This window comes from Eschrichtius robustus, chromosome 9 (assembly GCF_028021215.1).
Source record: "Eschrichtius robustus isolate mEscRob2 chromosome 9, mEscRob2.pri, whole genome shotgun sequence".
Classification (NCBI taxonomy): domain Eukaryota; kingdom Metazoa; phylum Chordata; class Mammalia; order Artiodactyla; family Eschrichtiidae; genus Eschrichtius; species Eschrichtius robustus.
Window position 1 is genome coordinate 8392777 of NC_090832.1, and position 10006 is coordinate 8402782.

Here is a 10006-nt window from a genome sequence, read left to right on the forward strand (position 1 = left end):
GGACATTCAGTGGACATGTTCTGGAAGCCTGTTTAGTGCTTGTCATCCAGGCTGAACCCTGGGGATGCTCTTGCTGCTGGAAGAAAACCTGCTGAGGAGGGAGGTTGCAGACCTATAAGCTAGAGGATTCATTTTTCTTTGCTGAATTTTAGCCACTTTCAAATTTTCCTGCTTCAGTTATTTTGTCATTAGGATTTTTTTTTTTTTTTTACCTTATTGTTTTCCTCCTCCGCCAGTAGGAAAATGTGTGTCTCACATTTCTCTTGAATGTCATCTCCACTTTCACCCAAGGGCAGGGGCGGATCTGGTTTCGTGGGGCCTGAAGCTTACACAGTTTGGGAGTTGTCCTCTTTAAGAAAAAGAATATAAAAATTTTAACATGAAATTAGGTACGTAGTGAAAATATTAATTTGGAATGAGAAGATAAGCCACAGTATGTTACAAATTTTAAAAAGCTGTCAAATAAAAAGCTGTCTAGACCTAGAAAAATATCATACTATTTTTATTAATTAGCTGCCTGACTGTAATACCCTTTTCCTACTTTTTTGGCTGCATATTCTTTTTTTTTTTTTTTTTTTTTTGGAGGTCATTCATTCCGCAGACATTTATTGAATGCTTACTGTGTGCCAGGCCTTGCTCTAGGCTCTGAGGACACATCCATGAACAAAACAGCTTCTCTGTATCGTTCCAATTTTAGTATATGTGCTGCCGAAGGGAGCACTTGACACTTGGCTGCATACCCTGATCACCTCTTCATATAGCAACAATTTTATACTATTTTTTGTAGAGAAAATGAAAAGCTACTTCAATCTTCTTTTGAGCTTGGTTGTTTTACCATCTGATAGTTTAGAAAAGTTTCCTTTAGCTTCTCAACTCATTTTTGATGATGGCGTGTAAAGTTTTTGGATCATTATCAAACTTGGGAAAATCTCTATCAATCTTCCTTTCCCTAGGGGCTGTTATGGACACACTCAACTTTTTGGATTCCTGCTGCAAGTTCATGCCCTCTGAACACAAGAGTTCTTTTTTTTTTTCTCCTTACTTTTGTTTTTTTAACATCTTTATTGGAGTATAATTGCTTTACAATGTTGTGTTACTTGCTGCTGTGTAACAAAGTGAATCAGTTATGTGTATACATATATCCCCATAGCCCCTCCCTCTTGAGCCTCCCTCCCACCCCTCTAGGTGGTCACAAAGCACCGAGCTGATCTCCCTGTGCTCTGCGGCTGCTTCCCACTAGCTATCTCTTTTACATCTGGTAGTGTACATATGTCAGTGCTACTCTCTCACTTCGTCCCAGCTTACCCTTCCCCCTCCCCGTATCCTCAAGTCCATTCTCTACATCTGCGTCTTTATCCCTGAACACAGGAGCTCTGATCAATTCTATTCTGCACTGTTCCCAACAAAGAAGAACAAAGCTGCGCAACGTATTTATAATTCCACACGCTGCATTATGCAGTATAATCCTGGTAAGAGAGAATTTTAATTCTGAGTAGGCATCAAGGAGAACTAAATCCTCTGCTTCCAATTCTCGTTCCTGATGCTGGGGGAACTTCTGTGGGGTAACTTCTGATTCTATACATTTGAACCTTGTTTCTCCTCCACTGCTCGCGAGCATCCAGGGTCAGGCACTGGAGCTCACATTCATGTCGCAATAATTCCTGAGTCTTTGTACATCTGTGTCTGACCAGGGGGACTCAGCAGCGGGGAGGCAGGAGAATTCCTGGAAGCTGCTCCTACATCAGCTGGCAATGATGTAATTGTGCGTGGAAACGGCTGTGAGATATATCTATACACACGTGTGTGTGTGAGAGAGAGAAAGGATACACATGTATGTATCTCACTAAGCTCAACTCAACTTCCCTTTAGACGGATCACCCACAGGCCCGCTGACTTTCCAGTTCCACCTGACATGGGGGGAGGTATGACAAAGGGGGAAGCTGAAGGGCAGAGAGACAACAGTCTTGGCCATGAGCAGCCAAAATATCCTACTTGTGTGCACTTTACCAAAAACACGTGATCTTGTGACCGTGTTGCTCAGGTCCATGCAAGGTTTTGGAAGGAACTTAAGTAAACGCAGAGCCCAAGATCAACGTGCTGGTAACTGGAAAGACAAATCTTTTCTCAAACGTACTCAGGAGTCCCGTTTTCAAGTTCCTAGATTACCTTTTCATTCCTAGACAGAGCCGTTTTTAATTCTTTCTCTTTTTTTGCCCATTTTCTTATTTTTCTCCAGGTTTTCCTGGTAGGTACTTTGGCTGGCTTCCCACATGGTGATGTAAAGTACTTAGGATTTTTGATTTACGTTTATTGTCGTTACTTGAAAACTGCAAAGTTTTCAAATTCAGAAGTTGACTGTGTTAGCGCAGTACCGAAACGCAGGCAGCGAGCCCCGAGGTTGCTCAGGAGGCCACGCAGGTCGGAGTGTTCTGCACCTCCTGCCCCATTCGGGCCATGCGGCCGGTGTCTCTGCTTGGGTATCAGCTCCTCCTCTCACGGACTCAGGACAGTGAGGGAAGTGTCTGTGTGCCGTGGGGCTCAGAAAAGTAAGGTTAACACTTAAGTGGTTACATTGTAAATCACTAGATTGAAAAAAAAACCGTCTGAAGAATTTAAACCTCCAGGAGTTACTGAAAGGTTGTAGTGTATATGTTACTATTAAAATAGGATGTTGGCAAGCGTATGGCTGTGTAAGTCCACCTGTTCTCACCGGGAGCCGATGACTCAGGGTGCAGGGGGTGCAGAACACTCCGATCTGCGTGGCCTCCTGAGCAACCTGGGTTCACCGCCAGCCACACACAGCCTGGGGGCACCTGGCCGCTCACAGACCAGGACACGAAGTCACTTCCTCCACAGATGCACCTAAACCCCGGCCCTGAGGAGCACGGAAGCTGCCCCAGGTCCTGTGGCTCCAGGTAAAACTCATTTAAAAATTAAGTTCCGGGCTTCCCTGGTGGCGCTGTGGTTGAGAATCCGCCTGCCAATGCAGGGGACACGGGTTCGAGCCCTGGTCTGGGAGGATCCCACATGCCGCGGAGCAACTAAGCCCGTGAGCCGCAACTACTGAGCCTGCGCGTCTGGAGCCTGTGCTCGGCAACAAGAGAGGCCGCGACGGTGAGAGGCCCGCGCACCGCGATGAAGAGTGGCCCCCGCTCCCCGCAACTGGAGAAAGCCCTCGCACAGAAACGAAGACCCAACACAGGCATAAATCAATCAATCGATCAATCCAGTATTTCAGTTTCAACTTTTCAAAAAACATGTTAAAAACTATTCAGCTTTATTAATTAACATATATTAAGTTCACACATCGTCTAAATAAATCCTTTCACAATGCACCGTATGGTCCTAGCTCAAAATACAGATTGCAAGAATTCAGAGGCATTCTTGATATTCTCATATAAATGATCTGAGAATTGTGATTCTTACGGTTTACAAAATAGAGGTTAATTATTTAGTAAACATGGATGTATAATAATTTTATGACCTTTTAGGGAAGAGTTACCTATACTTTTCTATACCTAAGGAGGCAAAAGACCTGTACTCCAAAAACTATAAGACCCTGATGAAAGAAACTGAAGATGACACAAAGAGATGGAAAGAGATACCGTGTTCTTGGATTGGAAGAATCAGTATTGTTAAAATGACCGTACTTTGCAAGACAATCTACAGATACCATGCAATCCCTATCAAATTTCCAATGGCGTTTTCCACAGAACTAGAACAAAAAAGTTTTAAATGTGTATGGAAACACAAAACAATCTTGAGAAAGAAGAATGGAGCTGGAGGAAGAACACACTCTCTGACTTTTTAAAATATTTTCAACACTAACACAAAAAGAACCTTCAGGAACTCCTTTTGTTCCAAGAAATGGATGTTCTGCAGTGTTTGTTCAAATGAGAAGGGTCTTGGGAGGTAAAGTAGCTGGTTCCCCATTTCCCTTCAGGGCAGGACCACAACTCAGACCCCGGAAAAAATATTTCCCATTGAAGAACCTCCAAGCAAGAAGATTCCAGAACGCGTTCGTTCATTTAGTCATTTAACAATCATCGACTTAGCATATTGGGTGCTACAGATGCGATGCTGGGGATGGGAAGATATGGGAACCGGCCTGGGAAGCCCTCCCAACTGACTGACGTGGGGCAAAGCAGCTAGACGCACAGTCCTTGTGAAGATGGAAAGAGTGAAGAGCATCGCACATACTGGCGGTCTGTGGGCCAGGTCTGGCTCCTGACATATTTTGTTTGGCTTGAACAGTGTTGTGCTAGATTAGTTTTTTAAATTATGGAATAGCTGCCAACCTTTAAAAGTTTGGAAAATTCATGCACACTCATGAACAACTCATTCCCCACACACATTTACAACCAGATGTCCAACGTCTTTTTATAAACTCGGGAGACCTAGAGACAACTGGGCCCACATTTCTGCCTCACTAGGGGCACGTACTTTGGTTCTCTACGGTCCCCCCCCCCCCCCACTGCCCGTGGATGCCCCAGAAGGGCCACCTGTGTTACCAGCCAGACCACTGGCTGGAAGCAGCCACAAATGCAAGCAATATATGTAAGGTACATTTTCTAACAGCTACATTTTTCTAAAAAAGGAGAAAGAAGCAGGTAAAAGTAATTTGAGTAATATATTTTGTTTAACCCAATATGTCAAAAATGTGATGCCACCAATATAAAGATTATTGAGATACTTACGTTCCTTATTCACACTGAATCTTCAAAATTCAATGTAATTCTTACAGCACATCCCATTCAGACTCTCCCCATTTCAGTGCCACAGGTGGGTGCAGACAGGACAGCGGAGGGTTACAGCGTGGTACAAGGTGCAGGGCTGGATGGTGGAAGACTGGGCTGGAAAGAGAGGTTGACCCCAGATCATGAGTGGCCTTAAAGGGGATGCTTTTTGTACTTTCTTTTATCAACAATTAGAAGCCACTGGAATTCTGTTTGGGGCCTTCAGTTCAATGCTTTGAAAATCCTTTATGGTGTCTAACGTTTCTCCTCTCACATTTTAAATCCATTTACTCATGGACTTCTGAATGCATATGGAGAACAGCGGAGCAGGAGCTTCTAGAGGTTTCCACACTCTATCCTGTAGAGTGCTGGGGATTCCAAGTCAGGACCTCAGAGGGGTGGGGGATGGCAGCTGGACCTGGGCCCCTTCTGGGCACCAATAGGAGGACCTTCCTCAGTTTTACATGCTGTGGGTATGTGCAAGATTTTATTTATAGAAAGAGCTCTACTGCTTTTTGTCTTTTTTTTTTTTTTTACTGCCTGAAAAACCCTTTATGATATTATCTTCCAGAATACATATAATAAAATAGTCTCTTTCATGTTAGCTGTTTAAGCACTGGGTGTGTTTCCCATTCTCTTCATATGTCTTTTATGGATTCTTCATTCGCTTTAAATCCCTTTACATGGGTTAGTCCGATAAAACTGGGTACCAGAAATACTCATATTATGCCAAAAGAGGCCTTTAAAAAATATAGTCGCATATAATGCCTTAAAATCCTAAAGGGGTTATTTAGTTACCATGCATCTTCAAAAATCTCATGTTAATTAGTAATTATGGATCTGATTGTATAATTATAAGATTTTAAAAGTAACTGTTAGATTTAGAAACTCTGGCCGGGCCATGGATATGCCGCGGAGGCGCAGCCGGCGGCTGGAAGGCCTAAAGCCTGAGTCCCCCGAGAACCCCACCTCAGTTCTGCGGGCCAGACAGGCCCTTGTGGAGCTCGAGTCGAACCCAGAAGAAAAGAGGGAGCCCGGGTCTCCTCGGAGGGTGCGGCCACCCGGCCTGGGGTCTCCCAGACATCAGCCGGAGACAAGCCCGAGATACCCAGTCAACGGGAGGGGGCAGGCTTGGGGTCCCCCCGAAAGCGGCCAGAGCCGGGCCCAGGGTCCCCCCAGCGTCAGCGAGACCCAGGCCTGGAGTCGCCCCAAAGACAGCCGGAATCGAGTCCTGAATCCCTCCGGCTTCAGCCAAAGCCAAGTAGGAGTCGCCGAAGTTTTCCCAGGACCAAGAAGAGGCGGACTCGGAGTTGCCCAAGAGTAAGGAGGAGCCGCGCTCGGGGTCCCCCCGACATCAGCTGCAGCCGGGCCCGGGGTCACCAGAGCCCTACCCGGGTCCCGAGCCCTCTCAGCCACTACAGGGCTGACACCCCAGAGCCCGGCTCCCCAAGGGATCGGCGTGAGCCCAGCAAGCCCCCGCCGGCCGGGCAGCCGGAGAGAGAGACGGCCTCGGGCCAGAGAAGCGAGAAGGGTGTTCAGCCCAGGCCCCAGCGTCCAAGAAACCGAAGAAGAAGGAGGAGGTCCCTGAAGTCCCGAAGGGGAAGCCCAGGTCCGGGCGGGGGTGGAAGGACCGCTCAAAGAAGAGCGTCTCCCAGATGGTCCAGGACAAGGCCCTGCGCACATCCTGGCCGCGGAAGATGCAGGACCCGCAGGAGACAGTGCTGGCCGAGGACTTCGCCGGGCACCTGGAGGAGGAGAAGGAGCGGCGCCGGCAGGGGAAGCAGCAGCGCCGGCAGGAGAAGCAGCAGCGCCGCCCCGAGAACCCGAAACGCCGCCCGGAGAACGAGCGGAAGGCGGAGATCGTCCAGGCGCCCCGAAACCCCGCCAAGCGCCCCGAAACCCCGCCAAGCTCCCCGAAACCCCGCCAAGCGCAAGCGGGGCGCGAAGCAGCAGCAGCAGCTGCGCTCCGCCGAGAAGCGAGCCGCTGGCCCAGCTGCAGCAGCTCCGAGCTCAGCATGGCCGAGGCCTTCTGTGGCCAACCGCCGTGCCACACACGGCAGCCCTCGGGCCACTGGCCACACGCCTCTGCTGACCCAGGACTCCGGCTCCGTGGCTCCAAAACAGGGGCTCCACCCAAGAGGGGGCTCTGAGCCTCCCAGAGGGCTCACAGGCAGGTCTCTGTGGCGCAGAGACCCAGAGGTAGCCTGGGACCCGGCAGAGACTGGAGGAGGGAGGAGGGTCAGCTCGCTCCTCCCCCTCTCCCCTCCCCTCCCCCCTCCTCTCCCCTCCCCCCTCCTCTCCCCTCCCCACTCCTCTCCCCTCCCCCCTCCTCTCCAAGTGCCTTCAAACCACGAAGAGTAATTTCTGGTTCCTCAGGGAGCTGGTGACTGGAGGGTGACTCCCCAAAATATGTATGTCCTGTCTCAGAGTCCTGGGTCTAACCCAGGCCAGGAGGCCGGAAGTCAGGAACCCACCTCCCCACACACACACCTCCCCAAAGGCTATTTTGGGTCCCTCTGCATCCCCCTGACCCTGTCACCCAGGAGACTGAATCCAGCTCCACCCCACTTTTCAACACTTGAGGTTAAAATGGGGAGGTTGCAGGGGGCAGGGTCTATCTAGCTCCCCCTTTCCTGTACCAGACTCTGCAGAAGCCCCAGGGATCTGATTAACTCATGCCATCCAGTCTACAGCAGAAATATTTATTGAACGCCTGCTGTATACAGGCACAATTCTAGGTACCAGGGAATACAGACAAAAGTCCCTGCCCTCAAGGATCTTTCATTCTGATGCAGAAAACATAATAAACAAATAAAATGTAAAAAAAAAAAAAAGTAACTGTTAAACTTCATTTTTATTAAATAAATCAGTAACAGATGATCAGAAACAGATTTTCTACAAAGAGGAAGTGGAGTATGAAGAATTGGCTTCTAAACCTTCCAACCAGACTGACCAAGCTCACCCACTCCCTTCCCCAAACCCATTTGTAAGTTGATCTCTTAGCAAAAGAAAGAAAAAAGACCTCCCAGTTTTGTGACTTATATGGAATAAAGAACACGTCTCTGCCTCTAGACTGTGGCCATCTCTGACTTTCCTGTGATCTGTGCCTCCTCTCTGTGTGGTGAGAGGGTGAACTCACACGGGAAAGCTCTTCTGGATTGCTGGGGACGGACTGCTTGGGAGAGTTTATCTGCCTCCGTTGCTGAGTTGTCTGGTCTCCCTTCTTCCTCTTCTCCTCACAGGCTTTCTTTTTATTTTCATGGATAACTGATCATATCTTACCTGCCAATCAACTGCCACCTTTCATGATGGTTCCAGACACTCCTCCACGGCACCAGGCTATTTGTTTTGGGGAATTCCCTCAATCTGATGAATCTGATGTGTCCAGGCAAAGCCTGTGACAGAAACCCACCCAAACCCAGAAGTGTTGGCAAAGGAATTCCCCAGGGTGTGTTCAGTTGAAGGGCTTCTCTAAACAGAGGCTTCTCCTCTGTATCCCTCACTGTCTTCTGAAAAGGCACAAAGGAAGCCACATGTGACTGTAATTTACAGTGGCTAACAGACAAGGGCTGGGCTGGGGAAGGCATGCTGAGGGACAGGTGTCCCCCTCCGAGGGGGACAGGTGTTTAGACATTCAGCCATTCATTCCACTAAATGCATTAAGGGCCTCTTTGATCCAGGGAGGGATGGGCGCACAAGGCATCGACCAGAAAGCGAATCCAAGGCTGGAGAATTGAGTCTAGAGAGAAATATGGAGAGGACACGAGATGGTGCTCCCATGCGTGTCACACCCACAAGCAAGTCCCGGCTAGATTGCTTTGACTCCACCCCTTCGCTCTTGCACAAGAAAGTGTGCCCTAGCTAGATTGCACTGATTCCACCCCTTCGCTCTTGCACAAGAAAGTGTAGAAGAATGCAAAGGAGAGTGCGGCTCTTGTAGGCATACATCTGAATCAGTTCTAATTTACATAAAAAAGTAAATCATTTGCAAATTTTAGTACTTGAATATCAACCTATCACGTTCCTTAGAAATGATCCCAACAAGCTATGTGTTTCGGCAACAAGTTCAAGGGTAAAGCAGACGCCAAACATCCCAGCAGGAAAAGATGGCACATTAAATGGGGATAGTTAAGGAAATTTTAATACTGTGATTATTTGCGAAAAATGTGGGTAAGCTAAAATCATCATGGAACAGTGAAGCACAGTGGGGCCAGATACCGCAAGGAGACTTTATCCCCCTAAACCTGAAGGGAGAAGGGTAAAAGGCTCACCAGATTCCTGAGAGAGAAAGAGGGTCACCTGGCGGAAGCTGCAGCCTTTGGGGAAGCCACTGACATCTGTGGCTCAGCTCCCATCTTCTGAGCTCCTGCTTATAAATGCGGCTGTAACCCAGCCCCCCTGGGCACAGAGCAATTTGGATAGTAGTTCAGAGGATTAAAGGGAAAATGTCCAGCACAGGAATCAATTCCAAGAGGAACTGGGTGGGGGGTGGGGGTGGGAAATGGGGGTGTTCGTCAAAGGGTACACACTTCCAGTTATGATATGAATAAGTTCTGGGGATGCACTGTCCAACGTGGTGACTCTAGTTAACAATACTGTATACTCGAAAATTGCTAAGAGAGTAAAAAGTAAATGTTACCACCACCACCATTAAAAAATGATAATTACGCGAGGTGATGGATATGTTAGCTAACCTTATTGTGGTAATCATTTCATAATATATATATACACATGTATATCTGTAGGTATCAAATGATCACATTGTACATCTTACACAATATTATATGTCAATCATATCTTGACAAAGGTGGGGAAAAAAAGAGTGGTGTGGAGCTATAGGTCTACTTATCAGGTTTAGAGGCATTTAAGGAAGTTGGGATTGAGAGGTTTATTTGTATAGCTGAAATAGGGGTAATACAGTTGACCCTTGAACGACATGGGTTTGAACTGTGCAGGTCCACTTATAATGGCTTTTTTTCAATAAATGCATACCACAGTACTATATGATTCACAGTTGGTTGAATCTGAGGATGTGGAACCTCAGATATGGAGGGCCAACTGTAAAGTTATACTTGATTTTCGACTGTGTAGAGATTCGATGCCCCTAACCCCCTCATTGTTCAAGGGCCAACTGTATTCAAGGTCCGAGACTTCATGGGACCCAGAGGTATGTTTAGAAGGCTGAGGAACCCAAATGCTAGCAGGTAGGGATCTCACTGGGGCGTGGAGGGTTGACTTATCACAGCCAGTAGGAGCATGAATAGGTCTCT

At 47.6% G+C, this 10006-nt stretch overlaps 1 pseudogene; it reads left to right on the forward strand.

The window, feature by feature from the left end:
- Positions 1-5637: 5637 nt before the first annotated feature.
- LOC137769090 (coiled-coil domain-containing protein 86 pseudogene) lies at positions 5638-6886 on the forward strand (annotated as a pseudogene).
- Positions 6887-10006: the final 3120 nt, after the last annotated feature.